At 33.2% G+C, this 11,939-nt stretch overlaps 1 protein-coding gene across 45 annotated transcripts in view; it reads left to right on the top strand.

Moving 5' to 3' along the window:
• The window catches only part of PTPRD (protein tyrosine phosphatase receptor type D), a 2,344,803-nt gene that overhangs the window by 916,725 nt on the left and 1,416,139 nt on the right, over positions 1 to 11,939 (top strand). For all 45 annotated transcript variants that reach the window (XM_037744085.1, XM_037744087.1, XM_017544042.2 and 42 more), the window contains exon 6: positions 10,847 to 10,885. The gene's annotated coding sequence lies outside the window, so the exon portion shown is untranslated. The remainder of the gene's footprint in view (positions 1 to 10,846; positions 10,886 to 11,939) is intronic.

Here is an 11,939-nt window from a genome sequence, read left to right as displayed (position 1 = left end):
TGAAAAAAGGAGGCGGAGGTTGCGGTGAGCCGAGATCGCGCCATTGCACTCCAGCCTGGGTAACAAGAGTGAAACTCCGTCTAAAAAAAAAAAAAAAAAAAAAGTTTGACCTGGGCACACCTTCTCTTTTATTTTATAAGTGTTTAGCTTATGGTTTAAGATCACAACATATATCTTAAGAACAATCTTTTTCTTCTTCAAGACCAAGCGATCTTTCATTTTATTTTTGTTTTATAATCTCATTATTTTGGACAGACTGAAGTACATTTTTTAAAGCATTGCAGAGTTACTCTTGTGTTTCCTAAGCAAACCTGGTTTCTCACAGTATTCATATAAAATCTTTTCATTTAATTTGCAAAGCTAATTGTGTTCTTTTTTTATCCCAACCAATGAAGATGACATTTTTAAAATAAGAAGGGCCTCCATTTTGTTTGTGTTTATTATTAAAGCCCATTTATTGTGATTTAAGTTGTTCTTTTGTTCTAAAAACAACTTATGCTATAATTAAGTCGGGGAGGGGACAAATTGAACTGACACATAATCCATGTGAAGAAAAAAGTTGATCTTTTTACAGTTTTCTTACCTTAAATCAGTTCAGAAAAACAAAATCTGGAGAGCTGTTCTAGCATTTAGCTACCTTACTATATGATATGCAAAGCACTGTAATGGGGGCAGGGGAACACAATTTAGAAACTGAAATATGTCCTGTGTAGCTAGAATACAGGGAGGAAAACAAAATTAAGGCCAGAACGGCAGGCAAGGGCCAGAGTCTACACGGTTCTCTAGACTATGACAAGGATGGTAAGCAATAAGGCACTTTCTGCTCTTGACTTCAGAACCTTAAGGAAGTTTGTACAGGGGAATGAAATAGCTAAAATATTTTTGAGGAATTGTGATATGTAAATGGATAAAAATCATGGAAACACAGCCGAAGGAAACATTCATTTGTCCTGCCATGGTGGTGATTAAGGGGAGGGAAATTGAATAGGGTGATGTTTTCCAAATTCTAATTTCACAGTCTGAGTCATTTTGGTGGAAGAAAGAGAAAGGAAACCTTTTTTGTGCTACTTGCCTCTCTGGCAGGACTGAAGCCTTCATTTTACTTCTAGGAAACAACAACAAAAAGTAGTTAGAATTCCTTAATTCTTCCTTGAAAATAAGTTCGTATTTAGTACAGTGCATGGCATTTGAAGCTGTTTTGTTTCCCCCTTGCACTGAAACAAGAGCCAAAAAATCATTTTATATTATAAAAATTGCACAAGAAAAAACAGAGACATGTTCATCTGTAGTGTCAAACTATCTGAATTTTGAGATTTTTCTTCTGGTTAACTATTGTGACATGGTAAAAGCCCCATAAAACTGCATACCTCAACCATATCTTGGCTTTCTGTTGAAATTGCTCTCTGTAACCCAAATGTGACAGGCAAGCAATCCAAACCCACACCATCTTGGCCCCTCCAACTTGTAATAAGTAACTAAGGTCTGTAATTTCCACCCTACCCAGGCAATGTGTAAACTAACACTTATCTTGACTTCTGTGAACGACTTAAGTAACAATCGGAATGTCCACAGTCCCCTGGACCTCGGAATGTCCAAAGCCCCTCGTCCCCACCCCTGCCCAGGAGGTGGTTCACGGGCATAAAACGTCTTGACACCCTCCTTTCAGGGCCACGGGGTGGAGAGATGAGAGTCCTCTGTGGCTGCCGGCAATAAAGATCCTGCAATTTGGCATACTTTTGTCTTGGTGTTGACTTTCTATGCTCGCTCTGGTACAACACTATTTTTATAATTATAGTTTTTAATAAGTTACTTTTCATATTTAAAAATGAATCAATATACTTTTTAAACACATTAAAAAATGTTTCAGTCAAAATTACTTATTTGCTCTGCACGAATTTGAATTAGCTTGTTGATTATGGAAATGAGCTCCAAGAAAATGCTTTCTGTTGATTTCTGATATATAGATAATATTCCAGGGCAGCATTAGAACTGCATGTAAAGATATACTCAAGCACATATTTATAGTTGTGAAATTGTTGGTATCATTAAAATGCCTGCAGGACTCACATAAAAGCTGTGTGATGAATTAGATTATGATGCGGTTTATATTAATAGTATTTATCTAGCACTTACTAATTATTAAGCATACCAGGCTAGGAGATTTATATTCTTTTCCTGTTCTTCATTATTTTATTTACTCTTTTATTCAACACATATATACTTGATGACATAGTTATATTGTGTATATATATATATATATATATATATATATATATGTATATTTCACAAAGTATTTGTGACAGTAGCACTTTTCTTCCAAGCAAAATTTAGGTAGTATCTACTTACATCATTAGAGAAATCATTGCTACAATAGCAAACGTTGTGGATATTGAAATAGGAATCTTATGTAAGCATAAATTAGAACAATTTGAACTAAATTGAGGTAAGTTCTGTAAGTTCACTCTGGAAAATGTATCACTGGTCATTAAATTTTTACACTCAGTCTTGCAGAGTTAAATAATTAACAAAATTGATCACAATATACACAGTCCTCAACATCCACATGCAAAGCGTATAAACCCATTTGTTTTTACTTAAATTGTTTGCCTCAATTGCAGCCACTCTACCACCTACCTCTAAAACAACTCTAGTTTCCCTCTAAAAGAAAGATAAAATATGTATTTCCAGTTAGAAGACTTGTAGGTAATTGCATGAATCTCCTTTACAATATATCGTTGATTATGACTTGTTTGGGAAGTATGATCATTTGGAAGGCTGAGTTAAATCTTCTCAAGTGAGTTAAAATTCATATTGAAAATGGTGGTAATAAGTACTCGTGCAAGAAAATTCTGAGACTCAAAGAAACACTGTTAGTAAGTTGAAGAAGTATACATAAAAGTATTGCAAATAGAACAACTTCATCAGGATACTGCCCTTTCAGATGCATTATGTAGAACTTATACATGTCAGGATTCAGGAGATGCAGATTATTTAATGTCACTGTTTCTATGAAGAATAGAGAGGCTACAGTATACAGATTTCTTTGATCAATTGGCCTGCATATTTTCTTCTTGAATAAAAAGTCAATACCTTATTGAGAGTCAAATAGAAATAATCAAACCCACTCTTAACTTTTTGGAGGAAATTTTATATAGTCAGTATAAATAGTATGTATATATTTAGTAACTGAAGTTTTGGTTATAAAGCAGTAAGACTTGAGGTATGGGGTGCCAAGGGGGTGTTTTTAGGTTTTTTTTTTTTTGTTTTTTTTTCCCATTTAAAGGTCATGTCTTTGGAAAAGGAAGAGGGTATGGATTGTGAACAGCTGGCTACACAGGTAGTTTCAAGGAATAGGTCATGGTTTAGGTCATGCTTTATGGTACCAGAGAAATGAGCTCTGAGGAATGTCAGATAGCCCATGAAGTCCAAGATTACCTAATATTGAACCCTCACTTGAGTTCAAGCACTGACCTAGGTACCTTTATAGAAATAACTTATTTAATCCTTATAACATTCTTGAGCTAGGTAATTAGAGCTAGGTATTAAGATCTTCTGTTTATAGATAAGGAAACTGAAGGTTAGGCAAATTATCCAAATTAATACAACTAAAAAGCAGTAAAGTCAGAACACAAACTCTGACATTTTGATCCCTTCCTCTTAGACTCATAACAGGGATTCCTCCCTCCAAAGGATCTGAAATATGCATTTGGCATGTGACTTTACATTTATATAAAATTGTTTTATTTATGAATGCTTTCACTTTTATCATCTACACATATTTATTTTATAAACCCTCTCTGAGAATCTGTGGATCATGAGCCTTTGCAGGGAGATGTAAAGACAAGGTAAGACTATGTGGGAAAAGAATATCCCAAAAAGATTAATGGAAGGACAGGATAAATCATGTAAATAAGAATGTAAAATTGTACATTATTTGGAGTAATTGGTATGACATAGAAGTACAATGGTACCTAGTAATTATCAGAAAGGAAGAAACTAGAGAAAGTAACAATAGAATTGATTTTAGGTCTCAGTATGCCAGTATAATGAGTATGTATAACAAAAATAACAAAAACTTGAGATTTTAGCAAAAGTAGTTGAATGTAATCCCACAGATATGTCATTTGAATGACGTACCTTGGTCAAAATAAGCTAATACAAGGAAGGAAAGAGTTGATATTTATAACAGGTGTGTCTAAATGGAAACACTAAGGTCTAAGTATCAAAGTCTTGTATCAGATATTTATATGAGATGAAAATAGGAACATACTATGTTTTTATAAACCTGCCAGCTTTTTTTTTTTTTTTTTTTTTTTTTTTTTTTTTTTTTGTTTTTTTTTTTTTTTTTTTTTTTTTTTTTTGGTTGACAAGGAATATGGCTCAGGCACTCTGATGATCTCAAATTTTTAGCATAACATGTTCCTAAACAAGAACTACCTTTCCTTAACTCCACGTCCCCATTCTCAAAAAGTATACATAATATCCTTTTCTTCCTTTCTTCATCAAAGTTAGAAAAAAGAAAATCATACATTCAACTAATATTTCTATAAGTTACCATTTATCGCTGAATGCATGATGCTTCTAATTTGAGTATTCTGCATACATTTATCTATTAAAGGTGAAAATGAAGGCCACATTTCTTTTTACATGCTCTTGCAGTGCACTGAAAAACATTCCACATTGCTGATAATCTCTTGTTCTTGGTCCCCATCATTCATGCTCCTTCCCTACACATCTCTTTTTTAAGTTTCTCAGCCAATTTTGCTAATTAAATTTGAACAGACACTTCTCAAAAGAAGGTAATTATACAGCCAACAAACATGACGAAAGCTCATCATCACTGGTTATTAGAGAAATGCAAATCAAAACTACAATGAGTTACCATTTCACGCCAGTTAGAATGGCGATCATTAAAAAGTCAGGAAACAACAGACACGGGAGAGGATGTGGATAAATAGGAACGCTTTGACACTGTTGGTGGGAGTGTAAATTAGTCCAACCATTGTGAAAGACAATGTGGTAATTCCTCAAAGATCTAGAACCGTTAATACTGTTTGACCGAGCAGTCCGATTACTGGGTATAAACCCAAAAGATTATAAATCATTCTACTATAAAGACACATGCACATGCATGTTTATTGCAGCACTATTCACAATAGCAAAGATTTGGAACCAACCTAAATGCCCATCAATGGTAGACTGGATAAAGAAAATGTGGCACATATATGTCATGGAATACTATGCAGCCATTAAAAAGGACAAGTTCATGTCCTTTGCAGGGACATGAATGAATCTGGAAACCATCATTCTCAGCAAACTAACACAGGAACAGAAAACCGAACACTGCATGTTCTTACTCATAAGTGGGAGCTGAACAATGAGAACACATGGACACAGGGAGGGGAACATCACATACCGGGGCCTGTTGTGGGGTGAGGGCCAAGAGGAAGGATAGCATTAGGAGAAATAACTAATGCAGATGACAGGTTGATGGGTGCAACAAACTACCATGGCACGTGTATACCTGTGTAACCTGCAGGTTCTGCACCTGTACCCTAGAACTTAAAGTAAAATAATTAAAAAAGAGGCCAACTCAAACCTTTCTGGATTTTTGTTGTTGTTAAACTGGAAAGTTCATAAAAAGTTAAATGGATTACAGTTTTTTAAAGAAAAAATAAATTTCTAAAATTTTGAATATCTAAAGAAAACTCAACTTGGAAATAGTTAGAAATAAATACAAATTAAAATGCCGTTTCAAAATGAAAGCCAATATTATAAGTGAAACCTTTAATTTAAATATATACACATAAAAAGGCAGAAAAACAATGTGTCTATCTTACAAGTTAGGAAGAAAACATCACATTTATCTCAAATACAAAAGAAGAGAAGTAATAACTATCACAGGGTAATATAATGGAAAATACTATATCATATATTGTACTGCACACAACAGAGTATCAACAAAACTGCAACGGGTTTTCTAAAATAAACTGATGAAAGTGATAGTGATGCAATTTGCCAAGCAAAAAAAGAGAGGATTCAAGAAAAGCTAATGCCCGTGAAATCTCTCCAAACCCTGATGATATTAAAAGGATGTTAGAAATTATTTTTCTAAAAAACAGAATTTTGAATAACATTTCTAGAAAATACAACTTAACTAAGAAGAGAAGAGCAAGAAAAAGACACTCTAAGTAATTATATAACTATTTAAGTAATGCAATGGATGACAAAAAATCTTTTGTGATTAGCATTCTTATAGAAGTGTGATTTCTTACTATGATATGAAAATATCTAGCAAACACAACAAATATCACACTTAATAGCAGTGGTTCCCTTTGAGATAAAGGCAAGGACACCCAGTATCACCACTTCTATTAAGTGTTATATTAGTGGCCTTGGTAAATGCACGAATGCAAAATATATATATGCATATACACATACTCATGTGCAAACATATATATACATGAATTCATGCATACATGTATGCAGGCCTTTAAATTAAATTAATGGATTTGAATGGACCATATAAAACTATTATCATTGCATATAATGTGTGAGTGTAGATAGTAAATTGAAAGGGATGTACCAGATGATTAATTTTAATATGTAATTTTTATTGAGGTTCCTTACTAAATGGTCAATAGAAAATAAAATGTATTTCTATATACAAGTAATTTAAAAATACCATGTCTGATGACATAAAAAGATCAAATAAGAATACATCTACTGAAAGATGTAAAGGTATGTGTAGAAAATTCTACATTATTGAGATAAATTAAATAATACCTTAGAGTGAAAGGCAACACAGAATGAGAGGAAATATTTGCAGATCACATATCTAATAAAATATTGAGATCGCTTAGAACTCAACAATAAAAAGACAGCCCAATTAAAAAGTGAGAAAAGAGCCTGGGTGCATTGACTCACACCTGTAATCCCAGCACTTTGGGAGGCCAAGGAGGGGGTAGATCACATTAGGTCAGGAGCTCGAGACCAGCCTGGCAAAAATGGTGAAACCCTGTCTCTACTAAAAATACAAAAATTAGCCAGCCATGGTGGCATGTGCCTGTATTTTCAGCAGGAGGATGGGGCAGGAGAATTGCTTGAACTCAGGAGGCAGAGGTTGCAGTGAGCCAAGATTGCGCCATTGCACTCCAATCTGGGTGACAGAGGGAGACTCCATCTTGATAGAAAAAAAAAAAACAAGTGAGCAAAGAATTTTAATACATATTTTTCCAAAGAAGATAAACAAATGTCCTGTAACCCCATGAAAAATGTATTCAGCATTATTAATCATTAGGAAAACAAATATCAAAACTACAGTGAGATCCATCACACTCTACTATATAGCTATGATTTTGTAATAGAAAATAAGTATTGGCAAGGATATGGAGAAATTGTAAACCCATTGCTAGTGGGAATGTAAAATGGTGGAGTTGCTGTGGAAAACAGTTTGGAAGTTCATCAAACACACAGAATTACCAGATGACCCTGAAATTCCTAAGTATATGCCCAAGAGGGCTGTAAACAAATGTTTACACAAGAAAACACATATGGGAATGTGCATAGCATTGTTATTCATAATAGCAAAAAAATGAAAACCCGAATGTCCTTCAGCTAGTGAATTAACAATATGTGGTATATCCATTCAATGAAATATTTTTAGCAACAAAAGGAATGAAGTACTATTACATGCTACATTATAAATGGGCTTTTAAAACATTTAAAATTAAGTCAGACACAAAAATCACCTGTGTGATTCCATTTATATGAAATATATAGAACAGGCAAATTAAGAGACACAGATAGAAGATTAGCAGTTATCAGAGGAAGAAGATGCAAGAGAATCAGAATTGACTGCTAGGTACTATAGAGGTTTTCTTTTGAGGTGTCAGAAACATTCTGGAATTAGTAGTTATTTTTGCATAAACTAGATATACTGAAAAACCATTGAACTGTATAATTTAAAATAGTAAACATTATGTTAATTATATGTTAATAAAATAGAAAGTCAACATACTCATAATGAAGGAAAGGGCAGAAAAGTCTGTTCTACCAGCTCTCAAAGCATATTTTATAGCTATATTGTATAAGACAGCACAATGTAGACAAATTGTTCAATGAAACACACAAAAGTGTAGAAACAACCAAGCATATATGGGTACTGAATTCATGACTAAAATTACAGAACAGTTTGAAATATCATATTTTCAATAAATTTTGCCTGGCCAGTTTGGAAAAATGATGACACTTGACCCTAACTCAGAACATAAATTTCAGGTAGATTTTTGGACTAGATGTGAAAGTCAAATCATAACATAAAAAGATTTTTAGAAATAGAGAAATGTATATATAATTATTTTGTGTAATAAACAGAACACAGAAAGTTGATTTGATATGACTGCATTAAAATTAACAATAGGTGTTCAACATAAGATACAGTGAGTAAAAGAGGAACCCATGGAGTAGGTAACAGATTTTCACAATATATAACCAACAAAAGACTCACGTCTAGAATACACAGAGCACTTATGGATTGGTGAGGGAAGACCACCCATATAAATGGGTAAAGATAATTTAAAAAGAAACTTCTCATGTGAATATACATGTATATGACTAATAAACCTATGAAAATGCACTAAAACTTGTAATGAGAAAAGATAAATGAAGAGTACAGAGATAGTCCACTAAATAATAAACTAATGGCTAAAATTAAGCAGAAAAGAAATATTTTCTGGAAAACATATAACAGCGGAAATTCTCATAACACTATTTAAATTATTTGCTAAAGTAGAATATAAGTATATTTTCTAACCTAGTAATCTCATTCCTAGGAAAGGATGCTCACGGTATGGTAATTCATAATAACACCAAAGTGTAAACAATTCATATATCGGCCAATAATGGATTGAATATGTGAAGTGTAGTATATTTATACAATGGAATACTACAGAACAATGAAGACTACTGCAGTTTTGAGCAACAAGATGAAATAATTTCACGAATGAGATATTAAGGGAAAGAAACTAAATGAGATATGTAGTATATGATTCCAATTAGATAAAGTTCAAAACTTAGACAAGTCAAAAACATAGGCTGGACAAAAATATGGATACTATGACAATTACATATAACTAATAGTTTATCGAGATTACGGTGTATAAGGTATTCAATGACATGATATGTTGAAAGGGTTGTCCCTCCCTGGTAACACACAGTCAAATGCCTTGCAAAATTGTGATGAAGATGAGACATTAATACGCATGATTAAATTTCTCTGCACATGCATCTTTGTACATACATATATACTTACACAGTGTGACAGAACAAGCCACAGGCTTCTATGTGGTGGTTAACTTCAAGTTCCTTATCTGCGTAATAATTACATGAGCGTTGACTTTGTGATAATTCATTGAGCTGTATATATTTGTTTTTCTGCAAATCTTTTGTGGTTTATAACTCACCACAAAAAAAATAAGAAAATAAAAGAATCAGATTATTTTCTAAGGTCATTAATAGAGCTAAGATCCGTGGACAAAGGCTTGTAAGAGATCATTTACTTTACCCCTTTGAAGCCAGGCTAGAGAACTCAGTGAGCTCTCTAACAACATGACAAGATCCATTACTCGCTCTTCAAAAGTGGACCATTGATCTTCTCAAATGATTTTATGCCCTAGAGAAGCAATATTAATAGCTTCCTTCTGGGCAATTTGTTACCAATTAGTGGTCCAGCATTATGGAGCTTATTCTGGCCCAACAGAAATAAACTAATTTAAATTTTATGACAATAAGATGCAGACACATATTCATATGAACATATAAAACCATACCCAATAGTGTCAACTTCTTTTCACACTTAACTGTGTTCCCCATTCTCTTTCAAAGAAAGACATGTGTTTTACACTCATAAAATATGTAATTTCAAACTCGATTCCCAAGGTAAAAGGAAAAGGCTACCATCAAATGTTTAAAGAATAATCTCCTTTATTTTATAATAATAACGGTTAGAAGTTCAATATTTCTGCTCAAACACAGAAGCAGCCAGGCATATTTGCAAAGGCGTCACAATGTTTGCCGTTGCCTTTACGCAAGACAACATTTATAAAACCTTTGCATCCCATGGCAGGTGCTGGGTCTCCTCTTGGGAATTTGTGCTGCTCACATACTGCCTTTCATTTGAACTTCAAACACCTTTAAAAAATAGAGGCTGCATTTTAATATCATTTAAAAATTAAAAACCTTTTATTTTTGTCATTATAATATCTTTCATGGCTTTTCAAAAATAAATCAAAGCCAAAACTAATTACTGTGATAGCAGAAACCTGAAAAATGGGAGAAGTTTTTTAAAATGAAACTTTGGTCTGCTTCTCCTGTAAATACGTTAAATGTATATACTAAATATTAGAGAATTTCAAGTGTATTTAATAATATTCTCCCTTCTTTGAGAACTTAGAGAATTAACCAAATTATGATAGTCACCTGAATAAATGGAAAACATATTTCTGGAGCTAGAATGTGTACAAGACTATATTCTGCAGTCCATCAAGTTGGGCTTTTACAGTCTTATTTATTTAACCTTATATTGTGCCATTAAAACAAAAAAATTAAATAATAGTGTAATTTAGCCAAAAGGCTAAATTATCTTTTTTGTTTGTTTTAATGGCACAATATAAGGTTAAATAAATACTTTAAGTGAAAAACACATTTTCGTCTACAGAAATTATGTCCTAAAGTATTTATTCAGTCTGCAATACTTGTAAATAGAATAATGTAGAATTATAATATTTTATTGTCCACTTTTCTAAAACATGTTCTTTTCTGTCTTTTCTGTTTTGCTTTTTATCAGGCTTGGATTCCTGGATCATCTGGCAACTTCAAAAATCTGGTGAGACACTTTTTTTTTCTGTGGGGCTGTCAGACCTCTCATATTTTTATTTCTCTGTCACTATTCTTTGGGGTATGTTTTATTTCTGTGTGAGGCTTAATCCTTTAAAAAAATTTCCTCCTCATTTCCATCTTCTGAGTTTGAATCTCATTAGGCCAGTTAGAAAAGGCCAATTACATCTTAACCCATAACAGACAATCTGATAAGTCCAGGTGCTTCTTAAAGAATCAACTCCATGGGTCAGGAGAACATTCCAAACAGAGGGAGTATTTGTTTCTTAAGGAAACTAAAATTACCACCGAAAGAGTTTGTGATAGAAAAGAGGATTATTCGGGTAAAATGTGGAAAGCATCAGTCTGAAAAATTTTCTTTAAAAATAGATCAAATGCAAAAGCAAGATAAAAACCAAGGATGAGCTGATAAAAAAGTTGGGTGTTTAAAAGCTTTTTAGTAGTACATTGCTGGTAGTATGTTTTACATATTATAAAGCTAGAAACACCGTGAAGGCATTGATCTTTTCCACATGGAAACTTACAATTTTTACAGCATTTTTCTGGGACTGATTATAGGCATGATAAAGCTGTATTGGTTGAGATAGGAGGTTTTCTGTGAAGCTGTGTATTTTTCCAAACAGCATCTTCATATGCATGTTTGAATCCACCCAGTCTTCATTTCTTCAAATATTACTGAAATATTGCTCACTTTCAAATTCATACGTTGTGATCCTATGTTCTAAGTGTATACAAGGTTATAAAACACATTTTATCTTATTTAATACTATGAAGAAATCTGTAGCTTAGATACCTGTGTAGACTGGATGTCCCAACTTTCCTGACGCGGTGACACTTTCTATAATACTGAGCCGAGAATGAGAATCCATCTTGATGGACTGGAGGAATACAGTCTTGTACTCGATTATTTAGTAATAACTGGGTATTGCTGGATTGGAGTGGGAAAGTAGTGAAAGTCCAGTATCTCCTTGCTGTTTTTCAGTATCTTTCTAAAACCAAATGCTTTCAGGATTTCTCAATGAATATCTTATAATCATTTCATT

Source organism: Cebus imitator, unplaced genomic scaffold (genome assembly GCF_001604975.1).
Source record: "Cebus imitator isolate Cc_AM_T3 unplaced genomic scaffold, Cebus_imitator-1.0 Scaffold164, whole genome shotgun sequence".
Taxonomy (NCBI): Eukaryota; Metazoa; Chordata; class Mammalia; order Primates; family Cebidae; genus Cebus; species Cebus imitator.
This window is presented reverse-complemented; position numbering and strand designations above follow the sequence as displayed.